Genomic DNA, 13,565 nt, shown 5'->3' on the forward strand with positions numbered 1-13,565 from the left:
TGGCACGCGACACGCCCGACGTGCGATGGCACGTCTCCTTCGCCGCTGATCTGCAGACGCGTACCCTCTCGTTCCACGATGGCGTGTTGGTGCTACGGCGAGATGCTCTCCGGATCGTCCTGATCGATGGGCGCGGGATCACGGTCGACGCACGATTCCTGCGCGCGGGGGAGCACATCGACATTGGTGATGTCATCTCGCTGCCGTGTCACTTCACGAAGATTCGGGAGCGGCTACCGGCGACGTGGTCATCGTCAGCAGCAGCGGCGCACAGTCCGGTGCGAGGTGCGGTTCACGGGAGAAGTGCGGTCCATCGGGCGAGTGAGCTGAATCGTGACGGGGCGGACTCGAGCCCCACCCACCGCCCGCCAATGGCAGAAGGGCGGCACGTGAACACCGACTGCCAGTAGGGTCCCAGTCTCGCCCAGGGCGTGGAGTTTTCTAGAGCGTGCGAGGCGGGGGGAACCACATCACTTCCCCCACCTACCACTGCGAGCGCACGAGACGCACACCTCGCCCCTCTCTTCGGGCACTTGTGGGAGAGAGCTAGGGTTTGTCCTCCTATCCATTCCCCACGCGATTCCTTCGGCTGGTGGCGCGGCAAGGTCGACGGGGACGGTCGCTCCTTCGCTCAAGTTGTTGCGGCGGAGCGGGCGGGTGGTGCGTCGAGCGCGGCGATGGGAGATCAAGGTGGGGGGAGATCCGGAGGATGCTGCGACAACACGGCGTGAGGCGGCTTCAACGGAGGGCGCAAGGCACCGCTGCCAAATCAAACCCGCAATATGGTTTGGCAGCGACCAGATCCACCGCCGGCGGCGTCCGGGGGGCCGAGATCTGGAGGAGGTGAAGTCGGGGACAGATGGGAGGCGGCTGTGCACGCGATGAGCGAGGCGACCAAGGAGACGGTGGTGACCACCAAAGCGGCGCCGCCACCCCCGCCATCTGCACCAACGTCGACCACCAGCGAGCTCTGCATCAACTGCAACCTCCCAGGTCACTTCGCTCCGCGCTTTCCTACCATTCGGTGCGAAAAAATGCAACAAATTAGGTTGTATGGCTCAATTATGTCAAACTTTGAGGCCCTGCGAGTGTGTTCCATCTATGTGCGGGTTTCAATCTCCGGGACAGGGCTTTTTCTATATCCTTGACATGTGTGCATCTAAACAAAATACTGAAAAATGAACAATGTGGTGATTACTGTTGTGGAAGGATGTGCTTCTATAAAAGAGATGAACAAGAATTTAATGCAATCTTTGCCCGGAAACCTAGAAAGAAAAAATGGCGCTGCACGGCTCGCTCCATTATCCCTACTCAGTTTGTCATGCACTTTACCAATGCTAGCGAAGTGGAGAGAGCTTGCTGCTATGGGAAGCGTATGCCTCTGAAGGAGGGGGCTGTTGTGGTATGCATAACTCCTTGGTCTGCTTTGATAGGGGCCAAAGGGGTTATGGAAAAGGCTTGGGTGAAGATTCGCAACATTCCCATTGAAAAAATATGTGCTGAACATATTGCCTATGTTGGAGGGCTGGTGGGGATAACATTGGAAGTAGATGAGGCCACAATCCATAAACCTGAATATGCTAGAATCTTGCTTAGGTGCATGGAGGTGAAGAAAATACCTCCCTCAGCTGAAGGGATGTTGGGTGAGCAATATTATGACTTCTTTTATGAAGTTGAAAAAATTGTGATAGTGGGGGCTGATAAGAGCCAATCCTCTATTGCTGTAGACAGTAGTGCATCCCCTTCTTTTTCCAAGAAAGCAAGGACAAACCTATATCCCGCTTGTTCTGTTGGGCAAGGAGAAACCAGTGCGTCTATGGTTGGTAATTATTCATCCCAAAATTATGAAAAAGGGACACAACGACTTGCTGTTGTTGCTGAGAGTGAAGAAGAGGAGGACAGTGATGAGGGAAATCACACTGAATTGCTGATTGAGACCATGACTAGAGAGCATGATGATGTGAAAAAAATTAAACTATGGTTCTCAGACTGGCAATACATCCTATGGGGAAAATTTCGAGGTGCTGGAGGTGGAGAGAATGGGTGGGTCTCCCACTTCTGAGAACAACAGTCAGAAAGGTGCATGGGGGATTATTACTCCTATCCCTCCCGCACCATTATACCTCTATCATGATGAAAATACTCACGGGAATATGTTTCCTTCCTTGTCAGACTATGTGGTTTGGCCCTCCCTGCCTCATATAGTACCCCTTGAAGAGGGTTCCACAGAAGAGGGAGAGAAATGCAGCACCTATACTGTTGAATCTCCAATTGGGTCTCCTATCCATGACACTATGGTCCATGAGGGAAAAGCTTCACGCAGGCAAATGCAGAAAATGGGACGAGTGGAGGAAGTGGCTATCAACAGGAAGAAACGTGACTCTGAAGGTATGAAAATACCCAACTCTAAAAACCAATTTTCTACTCTATCTGATAATGCCATTATATTACGTACGTGCTGCTCTTATGGGGGTTAAAATTCCTGATGATGATTTCTCTACTATAGATGTTCTTCGAGAGCTAGAGCATTCTAGAAATATGTTAAATGATAAAAACAATGATGCAAATAATACTAGTATCACTATTAATGATGGTTTGGGTAATGATATCCCTCTATCTCTAACCTGGGATGATGATAATAGAAGTGAGGAGGAACCATTTATCCTTGTTCAATCAAAAGCAAGGAAAAAGAAAGAAAAACGCAGATGATCAGGGGTGATTATATCCCCAAAAAAGATCTGCTAGACATATGACAAGAAGTCAAAAGAAAATGGGAGAGGGTATGGATGCTATGGACCCTGACAGACCCCCCAGAGTGAAAAATAAGCCTGAACGATATAAATGAAAGGCATCTTTTGGAATTGTAGGGGGGCAGGTAAGAAAGGCATGTCTACCTGCCTCACGGATATGATTTGTGCCAATGAGGTAGGTTTTATTGGTTTACAAGAAACTATGAAGGGATCTTATAAACATTCCTTTTTAGGAAGATAGACCCATACCAGAAATTCCATTGGGAATGGGTTCCCTCGAGGGGGAAATCGGGAGGTATTCTTTGTGGCCTCAATAAATATAAATTTGATGTTCTCGGCTCTAAATAGGGTAAATATATCCTGCAAATGGACTTGTTTGATAAAAACAAGAATTGTAGTTGGTCTCTCCTAATCGTATATGGTGCTGCTCACGATGAGCATAAGCCTAAATTCATCGCAGAATTATCTTCCTTGTGTCATAGTATCAATAGGCCATATTTGGTGGGGGGGGGGACTTCAATATTATTCGCCACAATGGTGAGAAAAACAAAAAAGCACCCCTATATCATTTTTTCAGAGGTATTTAACTCGGTTATCCACCTGCTTGGTTTAAGAGAAATTCATATGGCTAGGGGATGCTATACGTGGTCCAATAAGCAGGAAAACCCAACCCTTGAAAAATTGGATAGAGTGCTGATGTCTCCTGAGTGGGAAGACATATTTCCCCTTGCTTCGTGAGCAAGCTGGTTAAAGAATTATCAAACCACAACCCTCTACTATTGGATGGTGGGGTCGCCTCATCTAGAGCACCAGGGAATAGGTGCTTTAAATTTGATAATGCTTGGATTAATGATCCAAAGTTTCCTCCCTTAGTGGCTGATATTTGGTCAAGGCCAATATATACTATTAACCCCATTGATATCCTAAACATTAAACTGAAGAGGTGTAAGAAATTTTTCAAAGGTTGGGGGTCAAATGTGTTTGGGCATAATAAGATTAAGAAGAGACTTATCAAACTTGAGCTACAGGAGTTGGAGACGATTGAGGAGTCCACTGGGCTTTGCGGGGAGGCTTATACTAGGAAGCTCGATATCCTAGTAGAGCTCAATGATATGTATACAGAAGAAGAGCTTCATTGGCACCAGTTCTCTAACGAGAGGTGGTTGTTGAAAGGAGATAATAACACTGACTTCTTTCATAAAGTAGCTAATGGGCGTCATAGGAAAAACGCCATGAAATCCCTTGAGTACGGATCTGTGACTATAGAAGGGACCAAAAACTTGCTATCTCATGCCACAAAATATTATAAAAACCTTTTTGGGCCGGCTCTGGGTAACCTTTGCCATATTGATGCAGACTTGTGGTCTCAGGAAGAGAGAATTACTCATGCTGGTAATGAAGACTTAACTAGACCTTTTTCTCTTGAGGAGATTAAAAAAGCTCTTTTTGATATGAAATCCAACCGTGCTCCTGGTCTGGATGACATCCCTGTTGAGTTCTATCAACATTGCTGGGAGGTGGTTGCCTAGGATCTTTTCTGTCTATTTGAGTGGTTCTATGAAGGCAAGTTGGACGTGCAACGTCTAAACTATGGCATCATAACTCTTTTGCCCAAATCTGCGGATGCTACAAAAATCCAGCAATATAGACCCATTTTCTTGCTTTGTTGCCCCTATAAACTTACCACCAAAGCTATGGATATTAGAGTGAGCAAATACGCCCATAAGTTGTTTAGTGTCCAGAAAAATGCTTTTATTAAGGGGAGACATATTGATGATGGTATTCTCTCCCTGCAAGAAGTGTTGCATTATACTCATATCAAAAAGCAAGTGGGGGTGATCCTTAAACTTGATTTTGAAAAAGCCTACGACAAAGTTAATTGGGAATTTTTGCTTGACTACCATGAGAAGCGTGGGTTTAACTCTAAGTGGTGTGGGTGGGTATCTCAAATCCTTAAGAATGGCATGGTAAGTGTCAAGATTAACGATGAGATCGGCCCTTACATACAAAGTGCTAAGGGGGTACGGCAAGGTGACCCTCATTTCCCCTTTCTGTTTAACATTGCGGCTGAATGGCTGACTAAAATGGTGCTTTCAGCACAAAAACGGTCTCAATAAAGGTTTAGCTGCTAAGCTTATTGAAGGAGGAGTTGGTATCCTCCAATATGCGGATGATACGGTTGTATGTTTTGAACATGATATTGATAAAGCTATGAATGTCAAACTTTTGCTTTACCTCTTTGAACTCATGTCAGGATTGAAAATCAATTTTGACAAAAGTGAGGTTTTTTACTATCGGAGGGGATAACGAAACTGACTTAGTATATGCAGACATGTTTAATTGTCAAGTGGGCACCCTGCCCATGAGATATTTGGGTGTTCCTGTTACATACTCTACTCTTAAGAACATAGAGTTGGATTTCCTGGAGGGTAAGATGATTAAAAAATTGGATGCTTGGATTTCTTATGCAGCATCATCAGGAGCCAGACTCACTCTGTTAGGATCCAGCCTGGATGGGATTCCATCCTATCTTATGTCGATGTTTCTCTTCAATAAAACTTTTATTGAAAAAATGAATAAACATCGCAGACGATTTTTTGGAGGAAAAAAAACAAGAAACATGGATACCATATGGTGAAATGGGATAGAATATGTCATTCTAAGAAGATTGGGGGATTGGGGATTAAGGATTTCATAAGCAGAACATTAGTCTGCTTGTTAAATGGTGGTGGAAGCTTGAAACAGGCAATGGCCTGATGTCTACTACACAACCTTCTTCTTGTAGGAGTTGTTGGGCCTCCAAGTCCAGAGGTTTGTAGGACAGTAGCAAATTTCCCTCAAGTAGATGACCTAAGGTTTATCAATCCGTAGGAGGCGTAGGATGAAGATGGTCTCTCTCAAGCAACCCTGCAACCAAATAACAAAGAGTCTCTTGTGTCCCCAACACACCCAATACAATGGTAAATTGTATAGGTGCACTAGTTCGACAAAGAGACGGTGATACAAGTGGTATATGGATGGTGGATAAAGTTTTTTGTAATCTGAAAATATAAAAACAGCAAGGTAACTAATGATAAAAGTGAGCGTAAATGGTATTGCAATGTGTTGAAACAAGGCCTAGGGTTCATACTTTCACTAGTGCAAGTCCTCTCAACAATAATAACATAATTGGATCACATAACTATCCCTCAACATGCAACAAAGAGTCACTCCAAAGTCACTAATAGCGGAGAACGAACAAAGAGATTATGGTAGGGTATGAAACCACCTCAAAGTTATTCTTTCCAATCAATCCGTTGGGTTATTCCTATAAGTGTCACAAACAGACCTAGAGTTTGTACTAGAATAACACCTTAAGACACAAATCAACCAAAACCCTAATGTCACCTAGATACTCCAATGTCACCTCATGTATCCGTGGGTACGATTATACGATATGCATCACACAATCTTAGATTCATCTATTCAACCAACACATAGGACCTCAAAGAGTGCCCCAAAGTTCCTACCGGAGAATCACAACGAAAACGTGTGCCAACCCCTATGCATAGGTTCATGGGCGGAACCCGCAAGTTGATCACCAAAACATACATCAAGTGAATCACGTGATATCCCATTGTCACCACAGATACGCACGGCAAGACATACATCAAGTGTTCTCAAATCTTTAAAGACTCAATCCGATAAGATAACTTCAAAGGGGAAACTCAATCCATTACAAGAGAGTAGAGGGGGGAAAGAAACATTATAGGATCCAAATATAATAGCAAAGCTCGCGATACATCAAGATCGTATCACCTCAAGAACACAAGGGAGAGAGATCAAACACATAGCTACTGGTACATACCTCAGCCCCGAGGGAGAACTACTCCCTCCTCGTCATGGAGAGCACCGGGATAATGAGGATGGCCACCGGAGTGGGATTCCCCCCTCCGGCAGGGTGCCGGAACGGGTCTAGATTGGGTTTTGGTGGCTACGGAGGCTTCTGGCGGCGGAACTCCCGATCTATTGTGGTCTGCAATAGTTTTAGGGTATATGGAGATATATAGGCGGAAGAAGTACGTCAAGGGAGCCACGAGGGGCCCACGAGGGTGGTGGGCGCGCCCCTGCCTCCTGGCCTCCTTGTTGCTTCCCTTACGTGGACTCCAAGTCTCCCGGGTTGCTTTCCTTTCAAAAATAAGTTCCGTGAAGTTTCAGGTCAATTGGACTCCGTTTGATTTTCCTTTTCTGCGATACTCTAAAACAAGGAAAAATAGAAACTGGCATTGGGCTCTAGGTTAATAGGTTAGTCCCAAAAATCATATAAAATAGCATATAAATGCATATAAAAAATCCAAGGTTGATAATATAATAGCATGGAACAATCAAAAATTATAGATACGTTGGAGACGTATCAGCATCGGCAAGCTTAATTCCTGCTCGTCCTCGAGTAGGTAAATGATAAAAACAGAATTTTTGATGTGGAATGCTACCTAGCATAATTCTCAATGTAATTTTATTTATTGTGGCATGAATGTTCAGATCCGAAAGATTCAAGACAAAAGTTTAATATTGACATAAACATAATAATACTTCAAGCATACCAATAAAGCAATCATGTCTTCTCAAAATAACATGGCCAAAGAAAGTTATCCCTACAAAATCATATAGTCTGGCTATGCTCCATCTTCACCACACAAAATATTTAAATCATGCACAACCCTCATGACAAGCCAAGCAATTGTTTCGTACTTTTGATGTTCTCAAACTTTTTCAATCTTCACGCAATATATTAGCGTGAGCCATGGATATAGCACTATAGGTGGAATAGAATGGTGGTTGTGGAGAAGACAAAAAGGAGAAGATAGTCTCACATCAACTAGGCGTATCAATGGGCTATGGATATGCCCATCAATAGATATCAATGTGAGTGAGTAGGGATTGCCATGCAACAGATGCACTAGATCTATAAGTGTATGAAAGCTCAACAAAAGAAACTAAGTGGGTGTGCATCCAACTCGCTTGCTCGCAAAGACCTAGGGCATTTTGAGGAAGCCCATCATTGGAATATGCAAGCCAAGTTCTATAATGTAAAATTCCCACTAGTATATGAAAGTGACAACATAGGAGACTCTCTATCATGAAGATCATGGTGCTACTTTGAAGCACAAGTGTGGTAAAAGGATAGTAGCATTGCCCCTTCTCTCTTTTTCTCTCATTTTTTTATTTTTTTTATTTGAGACTTTCTCTTTTTATGGCCTTTTTTTCTCTTTTTTTATTTGGGCTTCTTTGGCCTCTTTTATTTACTTATTTTTCGTCCGGAGTCTCATCCCGACTTATGGGGGAATCATAGTCTCCATCATCCTTTTCTCACTGGGACAATGCTCTAATAATGATGATCATCACACTTTTATTTACTTACAACTCAAGAATTAAAACTTGATTCTTAGAACAAAATATGACTCTATATGAATGCCTCTGGCGGTGTACCGGGATGTGCAATGACTCACGAGTGACATGTATGAAAGAATTATGAATGATGGCTTTGCCACAAATACAATGTCAACTACATGATCATGCATAACAATATGACAATGATGGAGCGTGTCATAATAAGCATAACGGTGGAAAGTTGCATGGAAATATATCTCGGAATGTCTATGGAAATGCCATAATAGGTAGATATGGTGGCTGTTTTGAGGAAGGTATATGGTGGGTTTAAGGTACCGGCGAAAGTTGCGCGGTACTAGAGAGGCTAGCAATGGTGGAAGGGTGAGAGTGCGTATAATCCATGGACTCAACATTAGTCATAAAGAACTCACATACTTATTGCAAACATTTATTAGTTATTGAAACAAAGTATTACGCGCATGCTCCTAGGGGGATAGATTGGTAGGAAAAGACCATCGCTCGTCCCCGACCGCCACTCATAAGGAATACAATCAATAAATAAATCATGCTCTGACTTCATCACATAACGGTTCACCATACGTGCATGCTACGGGAATCACAAACTTTAAAACAAGCATTTCTCAAATTCACAACTACTCAACTAGCACGACTTTGATATTATTACCTCCATATCTCAAAACAATCATCAAGCATCAAACTTCTCTTAGTATTCAATGCGCTCTATATGAAAGTTTTTATTATATCCCTCTTGGATGCCCATCATATTAGGACTAATTTTATAACCAAAGCAAATTACCATGTTGTTCTAAAGACTCTCAAAATAATATAAGTGAAGCATGAGAGATCAATTATTTCTTCAAAATAAAACTACCACAATGCTCTAAGAAGATATAAGTGAAGCACTAGAGCAAACGACAAACTACTCCGAAAAATATAAGTGAAGCTCAATGAGTAGTCGAATAATTATGCAACTATGTGAAGACTCTCTAATATTTAATAATTCCAGATCTTGATACTTTATTCAAACAGCAAGCAAAACTAAATAAAATGACATCTAATAATATCAAACATCATGTGAAGAAGCAAAAACTTAGGATCAACCGAAACTAACCGATAGTTGTTGAAGAAAAAAGGTGGGATGCCAACCGAGGCATCCCCAAGCTTAGATGCTTGAGACTTCTTGAAATATTATCTTGGGATGCCTTGGGCATCTCCATGTTGGGGAACGTTGCAGAAAATTAAAATTTTTCCTACGGTTTCACCAAGATCCATCTATGAGTTCATCTAAGCAACGAGTCGAGGGAGTGAGTTTGCATCTACATACCACTTGTAGATCGCGTGCGGAAGCTTGCAAGGTGATGATGGAGTCGTACTCGACGTGATTCGAATCACCGATGACCAAGTGCTGAACGGACAGCACCTCCGCGTTCAACACACGTGCGGGACGGGAGACGTCTCCTCCTTCTTGATCCAGCAAGGGGGAAGGAGAGGTTGAGGAAGACAGCTCCACCGGCAGCACGACGGCGTGGTGATGGTGGAGAGGCAGTACTCCGACAGGGCTTCGCCAAGCACACAACGGAGGAGGAGAGGTGTTGGGGAGGGGAGGGTTGCGCCTTGGAGGGTGGTGCGGCTGCCCTCCCCTCACCCCTCTATTTATAGGGAGAAGGGAGAAGGGGGCCGGCCCCTCTAGAACCCATCTAGAGGGGGGGCGGCGGCCAAGGGGAGAGGGGGAGAGGGTGGCTTGCCCCCCAAGCCAAGGGGGCGCCCCCTCTAGGGTTCCCCCCCTCAACCCTAGGCGCAAGGGCCCAAGGGAGGGGGTGCGCCCAGCCCAGCAGGGGCTGGCTCCCTGCCCCACGCAGCCCATGTGGCCCCCCGGGAGGGGTGGCCCCTCCCGGTGGACCCCCGGAACCCTTCCGGTGGCCCCGGTACACTACCGGTATGACCCCGAAACTTCCCGTTGCCTGTTTGACAACTTCCCATATATAAATCTTTACCTCCGGACCCTTCCGGAGCTCCTCATGACGTCCGGGATCCCATCCGGGACTCCGAACAACATTCGGTAGTCACATACTAGTCTTCCTAATAACCCTAGCGTCACCGAACCTAGACCCTACGGGTTCGGGAGACATGCAGACATGACCGAGACGCTCTCAGGTCAATAACCAACAGCGGGATCTGGATACCCATGATGGCTCCCACATGCTCCTCGATGTTGTCATCAGATGAACCACGATGTCGAGGATTCGATCAAACCCTGTATACAATTCCCTTTGTCAATCGGTACGTTACTTGCCCGAGACTCGATCGTCGGTATCCCAATACCTTGTTCAGTCTCGTTACCGGCAAGTCACTTTACTCGTACCGTAATGCATGATCCCGTGTCCAACACCTTGGTCACATTGAGCTCATTATGATGATGCATTACCGAGTGGGCCCAGAGATACCTCTCCGTCATACGGAGTGACAAATCCCAGTCTCGATCCGTGTCAACCCAACAGATACTTTCGGAGATACCTGTAATGCACCTTTTACGTTGTGACGTTTGATACACCCAAGGCACTCTTATGGTATCCGGGAGTTACACGATCTCATGGTCGAAGGAAGAGATACTTGACATTGGCAAAGCTCTAGCAAAACGAACTACATGATCTTTTATGCTATGCTTAGGATTGGGTCTTGTCCATCACATCATTCTCCTAATGATGTGATCCCGTTATCAACGACATCCAATGTCCATAGTCAGGAAACCATGGCTATCTGTTGATCACAACGAGCTAGTCAACTAGAGGCTCACCAGGGACATATTGTGGTCTAAGTATTCACACGTGTATTACGATTTCCGGATAATATAGTTATAGCATGAATAAAAGACATTTATCATGAACATTGAAATATAATAATACTTTTATTATTGCCTCTAGGGCATATTTCCAACACTCCAAGCTTGAGCTTTTGTGTGTCCTTAATTCCTCTCATATCACGGTCTCCCTAAATCTCAAAAGCTTCATCCACACAAAACTCAACAAGGACTCGTGAGATAAGTTAGTATAAACCATTGCCAAAACCTTATCATACTCTACTATAGAAAATCACTAAAATTATTATTAAACATTGCATACTAAATGCCTCTTCATATTTAATAGTCCTATCCTCAAATAGAATCATTAAAGAAGCAAACATATGCAAACAATGCGAACATAACAGCAATCTGCCTAAACAGGACAGTCTGTAAAGAGTGCAGCAAGATCCATAATTCCCTAACTCCAAAAATTATGAAAGAAAATTCCCACTGTATTAAATTTATCAGATCTTAATATTCAAAAGGTTTCAACATTTTATCACATTCTGACTTTTCTAGGGAATTATTGCGATAGCGGTAAACTTTCTGTTTTCAAACAGCAACATGTGGACTTCTAAAATAGGCATAGTAAAGGCTATCAATGTCACTTTTATTGAAATAAAAGATGCAAAACATTGTTCTAAATAACATCAAGAAAATATTAACAAAATAAATTGATGCTCCAAGCAAAACACATATCATGTGGTGAATAAAAATATAGCTCCAAGTAAATTTACCGATGAACGAAGACGAAAGAGGGGATAACTTCCGGGGCATCCCCAAGCTTAGGCTCTTGGTTGTCCTTGAATATTACCTTGGAGTGCCTTGGGCATCCCCAAGATTAGGCTCTTGCCACTCCTTATTCCATAGTCCATCGAATCCTTACCCAAAACTTGAAAACTTCACAACACAAAACTTAACAGAAAACTCGTAAGCTCCGTTAGTATAAGAAAATAAATCACCACTTCAAGGTATTGTAATGAACTCATTCCTTATTTATATTGGTGTTAAACCTACTGTATTCCAACTTCTCTATGGTTTATAAACTATTTTACTAGCCATAGATTCATCAAAATAAGCAAACAACACATAGAAAATAGAATCTGTCAAAAACAGAACAGTCAGTAGTAATCTGGATCAAACGTATACTTCTGGAACTCATAAAATTCTCAAATAAACTGCTGGACGTGAGGAATTTATATATTAATTATCTTCAAAAAGACTTAACTAAATATCACTCTCCAATAAAAAATGGCAACACTTCTCGTGAGTGCTAAAGTTTCTGTTTTTTACAGCATGATCAACAAGACTTTTCTCAAGTCTTCCCAAAGGTTCTATGTGGCACAAACACTAATTAAAAGCATAAAACCACATCTAAACAGAGGCTAGATGAATTATTTATTACTAAACAGGAACAAAAATCAAGGAACTAAAATAAAATTGGGTTGCCTCCCAACAAGCGCTATCGTTTAACGCCCCTAACTAGGCAGGATGATTTCAATGATGCTCACATAAAAGATAAGAATTGAAACATAAAGAGAGCATATTAAAGAATATGACTAACACATTTAAGTCTAACCCACTTCCTATGCATAGGGATTTTGTGAGCAAACAACCTATGGGAACAAGAATCAACTTGCATAGGAAGGTAAAACAAGCATAGCTTCGAGATTTTAAGCGCATAGAGAGGAAACTTGATATTATTGCAATTTCTACAAGCATATGTTCCTCCCTCATAATAATTTTCAGTAGCATCATGAATGAATTCAACAATATAACCAGCACCTAAAGCATTCTTTTCATGATCTATAAGCATAGAAATTTTATTACTCTCCACACAAGCAAAATTCTTTTCATGAATAATAGTGGGAGCAAACTCAACAAAATAATTATCATGTGAGGCATAATCCAATTGAAAACTAAAATCATGATGACAAGTTTCATGGATATCATTATTCTTTATAGCATACAAGCCATCACAATAATCATCATAGATAGCAACTTTGTTCTCATAATCAATTGGAACCTCTTCTGGAATAGTGGAATCATTACTAAATAAAGTCATGATCTCTCCAAATCTACTTTCATCAATATAATCATCATAAATAGGAGGCATGCTTTCATCATAATAAATTTGCTCATCAAAACTTGGGGGAAAAATATCATCTTCATCAAACATAGCTTCCCCAAGCTTGTGGCTTTGCATATCATTAGCATCATGGATATTCAAGGAATTCATACTAACAACATTGCAATCATGCTCATCATTCAAATATTTAGTGCCAAACATTCTAATGCATTCTTCTTCTAGCACTTTGGCACAATTTTCCTTTCCATCATACTCACGAAAGTTAAAAAGATGAAGCGTATGAGGCAAACTTAATTCCATTTTTTTGTAGTTTTCTTTTATAAACTAAACTAGTGATAAAACAAGAAACTAAAAGACTCAATTGCAAGATCTAAAGATATACCTTCAAGCACTAACCTCCCCGGCAACGGCGCCAAAAAAGAGCTTGATGTCTACTACACAACCTTCTTCTTGTAGACGTTGTTGGGCCTCCAAGTGCAAAGGTTTGTAGGACAGT

This window comes from Triticum aestivum, chromosome 1A, assembly GCF_018294505.1.
Source record: "Triticum aestivum cultivar Chinese Spring chromosome 1A, IWGSC CS RefSeq v2.1, whole genome shotgun sequence".
In the NCBI taxonomy this organism is placed as follows: Eukaryota; Viridiplantae; Streptophyta; class Magnoliopsida; order Poales; family Poaceae; genus Triticum; species Triticum aestivum.